Source organism: Mesocricetus auratus, unplaced genomic scaffold, assembly GCF_017639785.1.
Source record: "Mesocricetus auratus isolate SY011 unplaced genomic scaffold, BCM_Maur_2.0 Super-Scaffold_6730, whole genome shotgun sequence".
Lineage (NCBI taxonomy): Eukaryota > Metazoa > Chordata > Mammalia > Rodentia > Cricetidae > Mesocricetus > Mesocricetus auratus.
Window position 1 is genome coordinate 102,386,109 of NW_024429184.1, and position 13,583 is coordinate 102,399,691.

The following is a 13,583-nucleotide window of genomic DNA, read 5'->3' on the forward strand; positions in this document are numbered from 1 at the left end:
TTTCTGCCCTAACCCAAGTACCGGAGTCATTCCCTCAGCATGTCTCTCATAAGTAGTTTTTCTGAACAAGTGGAGATCTGCTCCAGCCCCTAAAGAACACAAGGAAGACTATGAATCCACTATAAGCCTATGACAGTTGCAATAGGAGATGGAAGGAAAGGTACCTGGTGCCTAAACGTCACCTAATTGTGAAAGCCTAGTAATGAAGAACCCCCCCCCCAGATTTACCCTACACTGCACAGCCAGGTGATGGCAACTGTCTTCAGAGCATACACAGGTTTGGGTACCTGTGCCTGACATTTATTTTTAAAATGTATTTATTTGCTTACTTATTTATTGAGACAGGGTATTGTTATATAGCCTAGACTGGCCTTGAACTTATAAGCCTCCAGCATCCTCCTCCCATGTGTCGGAAGTACAAGAGTATGTCACCATGGCTGGCCGAAACCAGCATTTAAATTTTTTCAACACTGTTAAAAAGACTCTGAACTTAAACTTGGGTTCGAGTCCCACCTTCTCATTTACTTGCTATATGATCTTCAATACTCTTCAAGGTCTTTAAGGATCAGTTTTTTTGTCTGTTAAGGAGACACAGTACCATCTTCTCCGGGAAGGTTTAAGTAAGTGGGTATTTATATATCACAGAATACAATACACACACACACACACACACACACACACACACACACACACACACACACATGGCTTATATTGTTTATGACCTAAGTGTCCTTGAAATTTAGTCAATGACATTAAAATAGTTAAAAGTATCATTGATCAGGACTGCAGAGATGACTTGGTGGTTAAGAGAGCCCTGCTCTTACAGAGGAACAGGTTTGGTCAGCAGTTCCTGAGTGGAGCTATTCACAACCACCTGTAACTCCAGCTTTTGTATATCCCCAGGTGATGACCACAACCTCACAATCCATGTGCAGCCCAAAGCCTTGGTCTTCTCTGGAGATGCCACCAACAGCAGCCACACTGAGCTAGCAGCTTTCCAAACCTGATGCTTTCTTCTTCCTCAATCTGCTGAGCCAGGACACAGGTAGGAGCCAGAATGAGCAGGTCTTAGTCTGACTCTTGTCAGTCCTGGAAGTGTGTTGATCCAGACAAATAACAGAATGAGGAGGATGGCCGTCTTGCCACTGCTAGTCTTAACTACACCAATGATTCATTAGGCAGCCCAATGGGAACTGCCTAATGTTGCACAGCTGTTGACTTTTTGAAACTGTATTTACTAATGATCTCCAAGGTGTGGAGTCCGTCTTCCTCCTGCCCTTTCTCTCAGGCTTTGCCTCTTTTCCATCAGGTCTCCATAGAAGCATGACTGCTCGTGTTTCTGCTGCTTTAGGTCAATGCCCACAAAGAAGTCTGAACCCCAAGAAACGTATCTGGTACTTTCTTTTTTAAGGTTTATTTTATTATCTTTAAGCTTTGAGCACTCATGCATGTGAGAGAGAGAAAGAAAGAGAAAGAGAGAGAGAGAGAGAGAGAGAGAGAGAGAGAGAGAGAGAGAGAATGACCATATACGGAGGCTGTGGAAGCCAGAGGCGAGAGCTACAGTAGTTGTAAACTTTGGACATGGGTGATGGGTGCTGGGAACCAAGTTAGGTCCTCTGGAAGAGCAGTATGTTTTCTTAGCCACTGAACCATCTTCCTCCAGTAGCCTGATGTTCCTTTAAAAAAAAAGGTGGTGTTTTGGAATATTATTTTTGTTTACACTATGGAATGTTACTCTAGCTGTGTAAAGGTGTTACTTTTGTTTATGCTGCATTTCTATAACTATGCAAAGATCTGTTGCATTTGTTTCGCCTTGCCTGCCTATGGCACCAGGTTGGTCTAATAAAAAGCTGAATGGCCAATAGCTAGGCAGGGGAAGGATATGTAGGGCTGGAGGATAAGGAGAATAAATAGAAATCCAAGCTCGAGAGAGAGGAGAAGGAATGAAAGTGAAGGAGGAGAGAACGAGGTACACGCCAGGGGGGGCAGGAAGTCCAGCAGACGCCAGCCAGGCATAGAGACGCAGTGAAAGCAAGATACATAGAAGTAAGGAAGGGTTTAATAAGCCCCAAGGCAAAGGCAGTCTGCAGTACAAATAATAAAACCCAGAGACTGATACTGGGGTTCAAGCTGATGGTCAGATAGGTAAAGCAACCGGCTACTAGCTCTTACCTCTACCTCAGACTGAAGGGGTGATCCGTCTAGCTCCACAAATCCTCAGACTGCAATCCTGTCTCCGCTAAGTATCAGACTCCAATCCCAAACTGCTGTCTCTTCCTTTTATACCTCTCAGATCCTGGGATTAAAGGTGTGTGATCCAAACTGCTGGGATCACCATTGTGTGAGCTGTTTCTCTTTAGGACTGGATAAATTTCATGAATTTCAGTGTGGCCTTGAACTAACAGAGATCCATCTGCCTGTCTCTTGAGTCCTGGGACTAAAGGTGTGCGCCACTACCACCTATCTCTATGGCTAGCTAGTATGGCTTCTGGGATTAAAAGTGTGTATCACCATTGCCTGACCTCTATGGCTTGTGGCTAGCTTTGCTTTCTGAGCCCTCAGGCACGTTTTAATAAATCATAAATAATATATTACCATAGTAGATAAACAGGTTGACTTAAGTGAAAAGAGCTAGTAAGAAATGAGTCTAGCTAAGCCAAGTATTCAAAACTAGTAATTAGTCTCCGTGTCATGATTTGGGAGCTGGTTAGTGACCCAAAAGAAATAACCTGGTGAAGGGCGGGTGTAGTCAATGGAAGTATCTTCAGGTATGCCCCTCTCAATGAAAAATTTGTGGTCATTGTTCAGTGCTGTTTTTTTATGCCACCCAGATAACACTGTGTGGTCCCTTTCTCTCTCTCTACCTGCTCTTCCCAATCTTCTGTCACCTTCCCTCTCTTCCTTTCCATTGGTCTCTTGTTCCACTGGCTCTCTGCATTCCCAACATCCCTGAGGGTCAAGCATCTTCCTAAACCCTTCTCTTTTCCCTCTCTTTGAGCATCACCTGCCACTCTTCCGCCTCCTGCTGCGGGGGCTTTAGCCTCTCAGCCTCTTGCTCTGCTTTGGAGAGGAGCCCAGGTTCAGCTTCATGTGGTTTCCTTGGCAGAATTCCAGGAATAGTGACTGAATCTTAGGCATCTCCCCTCCTTCTTAAGAGTCTCCGTCCTTCCAGGGTTTAAAGTATTTTCCTTGGCCAGGAGATAACCTTGAAGTCATTTAAATTTAAGGTCCTTGCCCTGTCTGGGTCCATCGTTGTCTTGATAGTGGTCCCTTTCTCTCACTCTTTGTGTCATTGTTCATTCTCTTTCTGTAGACTTGGAGCAGGGAGGACAGCAAGGGTGGCTCCCTCCTCCATGGCTCTCCCTTCACTGATGCCTCTTCCTATCTTCAGATGTAGAACTCTTCCAGTCCTGGTCTCCATCTTGTTCTGTCAAGAGTCTATGATAGCTTCCTTTCCTCCTAGGAAGATGCATCTGGGTCCTTTTGTTCAACCAATTCTCTGCCACTACTCTGTACCCAGACCATTGAACAGAGCTCGATTCACCATCTTTTAGGTTTGCAGATCACTGAGGAGGACCTTGAATCCATTTTTACTTGTTGGCTGTTTGTTTGAGACAGAGCCTTATGTAACCCAGGTTGGCCTCAGATTTGTTACACAGCAGAAGATAACTGTAGATTTCTTACCCTGCCTCTACCTCCCAAGTTCCGGAATTCCAGGCATAAGACACCATCCCTGGTTTATGTGGTGCTAGTTTCTAACCCTGGGCTTCCTGCATGTTAAGCAAGCACTTTGACCACAAGCTATAATTCCAGTCCAGAATATCCCTGTAGTAATAGAAATCTAATCAGAATTCTCTTGGAACATGTATTCTTTGGTAATACTATATTTCTTTTCATGCAATTAACACAATCCTACATGTGGAAGAGAATTTCTTTTTTATAATTTAGCATTTTGAATAACAGAACATTCACAAGGACAGAAATTGCTCCTCACATCCCACTCTTCCCTGACCAGGTTCCAATCTGCCCTCCCCAAGGTCCTCACTGGTCACCCAAACTTCTACTGTGCTTTGCGAGTTTCTGAACAGTCAGTCTTGGATCTATCCCTCGACAGTCAGCACTGAGCCTGCTCCTCCTCTGACTTTTCCACTGGGCTGCAGCTTTGGGAAACTTCCTGTGTCTGGGCACAGGCTTTCCTTTCCTTCCTGTTGTTGCATGAACACTGTTAAGAGTTAATGTTTTGGGGGCTATACCTTTTGATGACTGACTAATACCTCTTTCTAATCATAATTTAGCAATGAGTGGTAGAGAAAATGGCTAGAAAAATATCTGTGTTTGCCTTAATTTTCCTTTTGCCAAAACCTAATTAGTTTTGGAACATTTTATACAAATCACATAATCATGGTGCTACAACTTAAAAGAACAATTTTTTTCTTAAATTATTTGGGAACATCTGCTCTGTCTTTTACACATACCAGGATCATCTTCTTTGTGTTTATGCTGGGAAACATGCCGGCTGCTCCAGTATCCCATCAGTTAGCACGAGGAATGTCAGCTGTCACCTGTGTCTGTCGCGGCGATTTCCCTCTTCTGCCTCTGCCCACTGTGGGTGAGCTGTCAAGTTTCTAGTTTCTGACATGCATTTACATCACTCAACGGCTTCTGACAGCAGTGAAAGGCCACAGAAAACTGCTTATTGATCAGAGCAAAACTAGTTGACGGAACAGATGAGGTTGTATCACAGAGATGCGGCCACATTCAGGTGATGACATCTGCTCCCTGCACACAGAAGCCTAATGGAATACAACTTCATTATATCATGCCACTTGTGCTTACAGCCGGGAGCCTGGCTCCTGACTGTTTTGTCTATGTGGTGATGAGGACAATCTACTTGTGCTGGCTCCAATGTCTTACCACCCCGATTTGTTCATGAGCACTTGCAAACTACCTGTGACTCTGTCCTGACAAATATACCAAGAGACACTGGAGTCTCAATCTCACCAAAATCTAATTGCACTGTCCTTAAAAAAAAACTAGAATTACCATTTAGTGAGCTGTAACTGGCTAGGTGAAAACTTTGGTACCACTGTGCAAAGAAGTTTAAATGTTTCAGCCACCCCCCCATACCATTGTCAAGGAAATAAACAAAAATTGATAAGCTGGATACTTAATTGTTTCTCAAGAACCAAGACATCAGACTAAGGCCCTCTGCCTACAAATTGTTCCTTCTGGTTTTAAAGATAATAGCGCCAACCACTCCCCATTTCCATTGCCAATGCAGCTACATGGCTGTGAAGTTACAAATCTCTTCAAGTCTGCAGCGGGTACCATTAAATCACAGCAGGCTGCCTAAAGGGAAGAAAGAAGGCACAAATGGGACATACTTGCTGGCCCTCTGGCTCCAGATGAAGGGACAGGAACAGTCCCCCCTGAGAGCCATCTGGCTTTTACCTTTACCCCTCAGTCTCCCTTGAGAAATTTCCCCACTTTATGAATCCCCGTACCACTTCCATAACTTGGTCACATCTGCATCCTACCTGGACTTAAGATTTTCCTCCAAATCGACTTCTTGCTCCAATATGATCTAAAGACAACGCTGTTACAACCAGATAAAGGAAGCCGATATCACTTTGCCATTGATAGAAGAAAAGAGGAGCAGTTTTAAAGGATGCTTCTTGGTGAAGGTTCTGGACTGCAGCGGGCTCTCCTCCTTGTTAAGAGACATTAGCAGTGCCATGCAAAGCTTTGGGAAACTTTTTCTTTAACGCGAGTGGGAGAAATGACATGGGGTTACAGGGTAAATGCAAAGAGAGTAACTGTCTTCTTGTGATTCGATGTTACGCCATGTGTAGGCACCACTTGAGTCACTTCCTGAGCCCTCTGCCTGCCTGCAGCCCGAGGAGCTGGTGTCCCACAGATGGGAGACTACTGCTAGTGTTCCCATTCTGTTCTGCTCGCTAGCCCTGCCACACTGCAAGGGACTTGACCCCGTGTCTCTCCTTCCTCTGTAAAAAATAAGTTAACAGTATGTGAACCACGGGGAGTTGCTCCAAGAAACAAATGACATTATGAGCGTAAGGTGTCTGGCACAGTATCTGCCACTAAGAAAAATGGTGAATAAATGTAAGCCTTTATTATTAATTTCTTCCGGTTTCCTTCTATAGACCTCATTTTACAAAAACAAACAGGACAGAGAGGAGGAAGAATCTTGGACTCAACTCTAGTCACCTCCTTGTTAGTAAAGGTCAAACTTTGTCCCTTTGCTTCAAGCAAAGATCATCTTTCCCTCTGACAACTCTTGTTCAAGCCCAGCTTCAGGCACTGCATATAGACCCCCGCTCTGCCCCAAGTCCTGAGAAGAAAATGGTTAAGCCACCTCTGGGGCATTTTCAGGGCCAAGCAAAGCACCCAAACACATTAAGCAAGGAGTGGAGCTGCCTGAATGAATACACAGCCTCCCCCTCCCGAAGACCAAGCCAGCATGGGTAGGATCATAGAGAACAGTTAAGTAGATCTGAGTAAAGGACACTGGGTGTGACTTCGGACCTTTTGCTAATGGCACCATCACAGATAACAAAAACAAATAAAGATGCAGAAAAGTACCCAGTGTGCTTATCTGAAACATAGAATCTTGAATTTTCATAAATCCTACCATTTAATATAATTTGCTTCAGTATTTGTATTCTGAGATTACTAGAATAAAATCTTCCTTTTCAATTACCCAGACAAAAATATATGTGCTAGCACCTTTGCAAACTCAGTGCTTCTAAACACTTGGGCTTTGCACTCTTGGTCTTCTAGCTAGAAACAGACATTGACTGGAGTCATACTATCTGTACTCAAACTTAGGAAGGAAAATGACAAGCACTAAGAACAATCTTTGTATGTGGCAACAAGAAGAGGGCGGTGTGGTGGAACCCAGACAGAGCCAAGAACAGGGCAATAAGCAGATCAGACATCATGGCTGTCTCCAGACAATCCAAGTTCGCTGCTTTTCTCTGCCCACAACTATCAAGATGTCCTGTCAATTCTGGGGAGTTATATGATCACACTAAGACTGTAGAGGAACACTCCATGCATGTGGGCTCCACACTTGCAAAACCTCTTTGTGTGTACTGTAAGAGTCTAAGGGTCACTGTTTTGCTTTTCAAATATTTATTTGTATATATATGTGTATGTGTGTGCATGAATTTATGAGCAGTGTGAGTGTACACATGCTCACAGGGGCCAGAGGGCATCGAATGCCCTGGAACTGGAGTTACAGGTAGCTGTGAGCTAGCTGATGTGGGTGCTGGGAGCTGAAACCAGCCTAAGGTCAACAGTGTGGTTTTATACAGTGTGGTTCTTCTGTACACATTTTTTTTGCCCAACTCTTAGGTGTTACTCTGTCTCCATACCTATGAGCACCTTACAAGATGATAGTTGATATTGAACTGTGGTTGAATGATTAATTGAAACAGCCAGGATTCAGCGGACTATAACTTACCTAGGAGACCTGAGTGAGTCCCTTCAACAAGAAGGTGGTGATTTGTTTGGTGTCAAAGATATACTTGAGTTTTTAAGTAATATTTTTACACATGAAAATCATGGTCATAATGTGAGCCTACAGATAGGAGTAATAGGTAAGTAAGCACATGAAAAGGCCCTTAAAACACTCCTAAGTCAGGCAAACCTCCAGTCAAGAGGCCAAGTCCTCACGCTTTACCATGAAAGCTTTCGACTGTACTTAGCAACAGCACCTGTGTTCCTTGCCTCCTGAGTAAGTGGCTGGGGCTGGACACCCTGATCAATCCAGTAAAGATTTAGAAACCCACAGTCTTCTGCCAGGTGGTGGGACCTCTCGCTGTGTACTGGAGTGCACAGCGGAGCTACATGGAGTTGTGGGTTACCACATGGTGCTAGGACATGGACCCAGGTCCTCCTCCAAGAGCAGCAAGTGCCCTTAACCTCTGAGTCATCTCTCTAGTCCTGCAGTGTGTGTATATGTGTACAACATATGTACACACACACACACACACACACACACACACACACACACACACACACACACACACACGCTCTACCGATCTGAGCACAAGAGAGAGAAAGGCAGGAACATATGAAGAACAAAGCCCTCCTCAGCTGTACGGTTCATGGCCATGGACTACCTGAGACTTGTCTCTAAATAAATAATTGCCTAAAAATTTTTAGCCCAAAGAACTCGCGAATAGGGAAGTAGGGCAGAGGGAAAGATAGAACAGACTGATCAATGGGTACTCAGACAAGAAGCCCTGCTATAATAACATTAATCAATATAGATGACACTATATGCTCCAGAAAGATACATGAATAGGAACATCCCATAGATACAAATAATTCTTCCATTTCATTAAAAAATTAAAATTTATCTCATGCTTTCAAGATCGCACGTGTGTGTGTGTGTGTGTGTGTGTGTGTGTGTTCTCATGTGTTTGAAGCCATTCTGTTCTACCTAGTGAATTCCAGGCTAGCTAGGGCTACACAGTGAGACCCTGTCTCCAAATATATATGCATGTATATGTGTATATATATATACATATAAAATTAAAGAATTTATAAAGACTATGAAAATAGACATTAGGTATCCTATCTCTACTGATCATTTAACTCTAGAAGCAATTAACTAGGAAAGTTTCCGTTGTAAACCCTGTGTGCAACAACACTGACCAGCCACTAGTGCCATAGTGACAAGTCTGCTATAGGAGTAACCAACTGCTTTCTGATCGGATTTGAGGCCTGCTCACAGGAGAGAATTCATGCCTGGCACTGTAAAGCTAGGCAAAAGCCCCTGACTGGGGAAGTCATAGTGCCTAGTGAAGTCCCTAAACTTACTGCTGCTGTCTTGCTGCCTGTCAAATTGCCTATAAATGAATACGTTTGGGCCTACAGATTATGTGCTCCTATCAGTTTTGGTCAGATAAGTTTATTTTTAGAAAAATCATAACTGCAAAGGCTTATAACTGGCTGAAGTGCTGATAATAGGAGACAGGTGTTTGTTTAACTATATATGGGACATCCATCACATTCCCTCCAAGGCTCAGGGAGTTTCTTGGAAGAATGGTGGAAAGAATGTTGAGAGTCAGAGGAAGAGTTGGGGGAGTGGTATGCAGCACTAATTTCCAGGTGTGATGTGGCTGTTGCACACTTGAACTCACAGCAGCAGGGATCACCCACATAATTGTTTGTACAAGATTGGGCCTGTCCATATCCTGCCATGGAGTGGGGAAGAGCTCACAGGACTCAAGGTTGATGGAGGAGGGAGAGACATCATCTTTCATTTACAATATTTTTATAAGCATATATTAATTATGTTACATATGAAACAGTGGCTTTTATTATGACATTTTTATACACATACATAATATATTTCAATCAGTCACTGTCTCACTTCCCCTGATACCCTGCCTCTTTCCAACTACCCTGTTCTACTTTCGTGTGTGTGTGTGTGTGTGTGTGTGTGTGTGTGTGTGTGTGTGTGGATGCTGGCAAGGTATCCACAGTCCTGTAAACAAATCTTTACTATAGTCCTATAAGGACTACTAATGAAACTCATTGGGTTGTAAAAAAAGACATGAAATGAATATGACCAAAGTACATTATGTGCATGTATGGAAAGTTCACAATAAAATCTATTATTATGTCTAATTAATATATGCTAATAAAAACATTCAAAAATTGAGGGTTTTAATTTTAATACAAAGACATTGTATTTGTATCTTTTTATGTGGTTGCTGGAAAGAATATCTATGAAAGTTACTTGGAACATATCTGTATAATAAGCAGCGTCTATTAGATGGAAACGGTAATCCACAATGAAGGACATTAAACATTCAACAGAACAGCTTATTAAACATATGGAAATTTTAGAAACATATACTTTTCAAACAGATTTAAATAGCCATTCTGCTTTAAATTACACAGACATTTGATACTAAACCAAAATTTAAGGATAATTAAGAAACAAAACTCAACATTAAACGCATAGCCAAGTATTTCCCAGCTTTGAAAGCAATTCTATGTGGCACTTTACTCATCTAACCGGGAAGAACTGGATACGGTGTGGGTACCAGCACACAGAAGGCACCTGGATGCAGAAAGCAGCGTGTGGGGGTCAGATTTAGAGACAGGCAGATGGACAGCACCCCTGGTGTGCCTCAGCGCCAACACTGGCATGAACGAAACACACCCTCTTCTTAAAAACACAGAGAAGCGCAACCATCTCCATCCGGGCACTTAGGAAGGCGCAGAGAGGGGCAAGGGTCCCAGCTGGCTCTGGGTTCTTTATTTACAGGAGAACACAGAGGATAGATTTCTCAAACCTAAGAAAAAATAAACAGGAGGGCAGACCCAGGACTAACAGACAACACGGATGACATAATTGAAACCTGAAAAACAGGTTAAGAGAAGGTTGGAGAAGAAGCAAGGACAGGATTGGGAAGGATTTTACAAAATTCTAACTGTAAGCCTGACCTCCAGACCACAGGCAGACGAGACAGAGCAGAAATGGACAGGCACGCTCGAGAGCGGCGCATAGAGACCGGTGAAGCAGAGTCTAGTGGGCATGCAAAGCAGAACGTAGGGGCACAAGCACTCATAGGAAGCTGGGACCAGGGGCCAAGGCCATAGGCTTTTCTAGAAAACAGACGAATACCCGGATGAGGGGGGCAGGCAGAGAAAAGGATGGCGAAGGGGAGGGTGGGTCACATGGGAGGGATGACTTCGCTCTGGAGCACTGGGTAGGTGGTGAGGAGCACCACGCAGATGCGGTGGGCTAGGAAGACTGCAAGTGGAGGGAGCCATGGAGGGAGAGGCCGGGAGCAAAGGTCAACGGAGGGCGCAGGACCAGTTTCATGTCCAGAGGCAAAGACTCAGAAAGAAGCCACAAAGGGCATGGTGGGCTGCAGTGGATCCCACGGACAGACATCTACAACGCTCTGCTTCCCACCAGGGGCCAAGGCCAGATGAACAAAAACGCGCAGGCAAGTCACATGCAATGGAGATGGTAGACAGCCAAGATCCCAGAAGAACGGCTTAGTGGGAGAGTACATGCCTGGCCTAGGTGTGAGCCCTGGCCATTTCCCACCTGACCTGGGCATGGCAGCTCCTGACTGCAATTCTGATACGTAAGACCCAGAGGCAGTAGAAATACTGTGAGCTTGAGGCTAGCCTGAACCATACAGTGAATTCCAGGCCAATTTGCTCCATAGAGTGAAACTTACATAAACAACCAAACATTCTAGGCTAAGCGTGGTCCCAGCACTTGGGGAAGGAGAGGCAGGAGGCAGGCTGGCAGATCTCTGTGAGTTCGAGGCTAGCCTAGTCTACTTAGAAAGTTCCAGGTCACTCAGAGCTTCATAGTGAGACATGGTAAAAAAAAATATATATATATATATATATATATATATCTATATATATATATATGGAAGACAAGGAGCTGGAGAGTTGTTTCAGCCAAATAAGAACACTTGCTGCTCTTGCAGAGGACCCAGGTCCAATCCTAGCACCAGCTCCCAATCATACATATAACCCCAGTTCTAGGACTCTGACACCTTCTGATCTCTACGGGCATGCGTACAGTACACATACACACATGTAGACAAAACATGCACACATTAAAAAAATGAACCTAACGCTTTCTTACTCTGGAAAACAAATTAGGGAAGGGGCAATGACAGAGATAAGATAAGGAGGAAGAGGAGCAGACACGGGACAAAGGCAGCAGCAGGAAGTGAGGCCAAGGACAAAGGCTGGCTAGACGGCGACGTCTTCTGCATGCTGGCCCTTCTAAACCAGGCTTCTCTTCTGCATGCTACCTTTCTAAACCAGGCTTCTCTTCTGCATGCTGGCCCTTCTAAACCAGGCTTCTCTTCTGCATGCTGGCCCTTCTAAACCAGGCTTCTCTTCTGCATGCTGGCCCTTCTAAACCAGGCTTCTCTTCTGCATGCTACCCTTCTAAACCAGGCTTCTCTTCTGCATGCTACCCTTCTAAACCAGGCTTCTCTTCTGCATGCTGGCCCTTCTAAACCAGGCTTCTCTTCTGCATGCTACCCTTCTAAACCAGGCTTCTCTTCTGCATGCTGGCCCTTCTAAACCAGGCTTCTCTTCTGCATGCTGGCCCTTCTAAACCAGGCTTCTCTTCTGCATGCTACCCTTCTAAACCAGGCTTCTCTTCTGCATGCTACCCTTCTAAACCAGGCTTCTCTTCTGCATGCTGGCCCTTCTAAACCAGGCTTCTCTTCTGCATGCTACCCTTCTAAACCAGGCTTCTCTTCTGCATGCTGGCCCTTCTAAACCAGGCTTCTCTTCTGCATGCTGGCCCTTCTAAACCAGGCTTCTCTTCTGCATGCTGGCCCTTCTAAACCAGGCTTCTCTTCTGCATGCTACCTTTCTAAACCAGGCTTCTCTTCTGCATGCTGGCCCTTCTAAACCAGGCTTCTCTTCTGCATGCTGGCCCTTCTAAACCAGGCTTCTCTTCTGCATGCTACCCTTCTAAACCAGGCTTCTCTTCTGCATGCTGGCCCTTCTAAACCAGGCTTCTCTTCTGCATGCTGGCCCTTCTAAACCAGGCTTCTCTTCTGCATGCTGGCCCTTCTAAACCAGGCTTCTCTTCTGCATGCTACCCTTCTAAACCAGGCTTCTCTTCTGCATGCTGGCCCTTCTAAACCAGGCTTCTCTTCTGCATGCTACCTTTCTAAACCAGGCTTCTCTTCTGCATGCTGGCCCTTCTAAACCAGGCTTCTCTTCTGCATGCTGGCCCTTCTAAACCAGGCTTCTCTTCTGCATGCTGGCCCTTCTAAACCAGGCTTCTCTTCTGCATGCTACCCTTCTAAACCAGGCTTCTCTTCTGCATGCTGGCCCTTCTAAACCAGGCTTCTCTTCTGCATGCTACCTTTCTAAACCAGGCTTCTCTTCTGCATGCTGGCCCTTCTAAACCAGGCTTCTCTTCTGTATGCTGGCCCTTCTAAACCAGGCTTCTGTGCTCACATTGCTTCAAACTGGATTACTTCTTCACAGTGAGAGCCTCGCTTTCCTTGTTGGTTGGTTATAATCCCTTCAAATAGCCTCTAAGTTCCCAGGAGAGGCACTGCATTGTACAAATCTTCCCCGTATTGCCCCACACACAGTTCAAAGCGTGAGGCGGGAACACAATAAATCCTTGTAAAACGGGAGGAAAACGCAAGCCGCATTTCAGTTGGGTCCAAAAGTTAGGCAGCGTGTTACAGCTCTTCACTGTAAATGCTAGCAATGTTTTGTCACTTTTCAAAGCACACAGATTATTTCCCTGGTTCAAAAGTGAGCCCTGCTATACCAGTAGAGGAAGAAGAGCCTGGCTTGCGGGTCCTTAGGAGGAGCGTATCCTTCCACTATGCTTTTGATGCCACACCCACTTCCAGATGGCCACACAGAACTGAAATACGAGCACACTCCCCAGTGGATGGACTCGAGTTTCTCCTGTTCCTAATTTTTAAAAGATGTTTCACATTTTAAAATGTGTCTCTATATACATACATACATACATACATACGTGTACATGCACGTATGTACATAGTTATACATATAGTATA

At 44.6% G+C, this 13,583-nt stretch overlaps 1 protein-coding gene and 1 long non-coding RNA gene across 5 annotated transcripts in view; one reads left to right on the forward strand and one right to left on the reverse strand.

Moving 5' to 3' along the window:
• Snx24 (sorting nexin 24) overlaps positions 1 to 13,583 on the reverse strand; it is a 140,469-nt gene that overhangs the window by 80,708 nt on the left and 46,178 nt on the right. The gene's annotated exons all lie outside the window — the stretch shown is intronic.
• LOC110340733 lies at positions 934 to 4,591 on the forward strand. Its single transcript, XR_002382533.2, has 3 exons — positions 934 to 1,045; positions 1,310 to 1,394; positions 4,479 to 4,591. It is a non-coding gene; the product is annotated as an uncharacterized LOC110340733 (long non-coding RNA).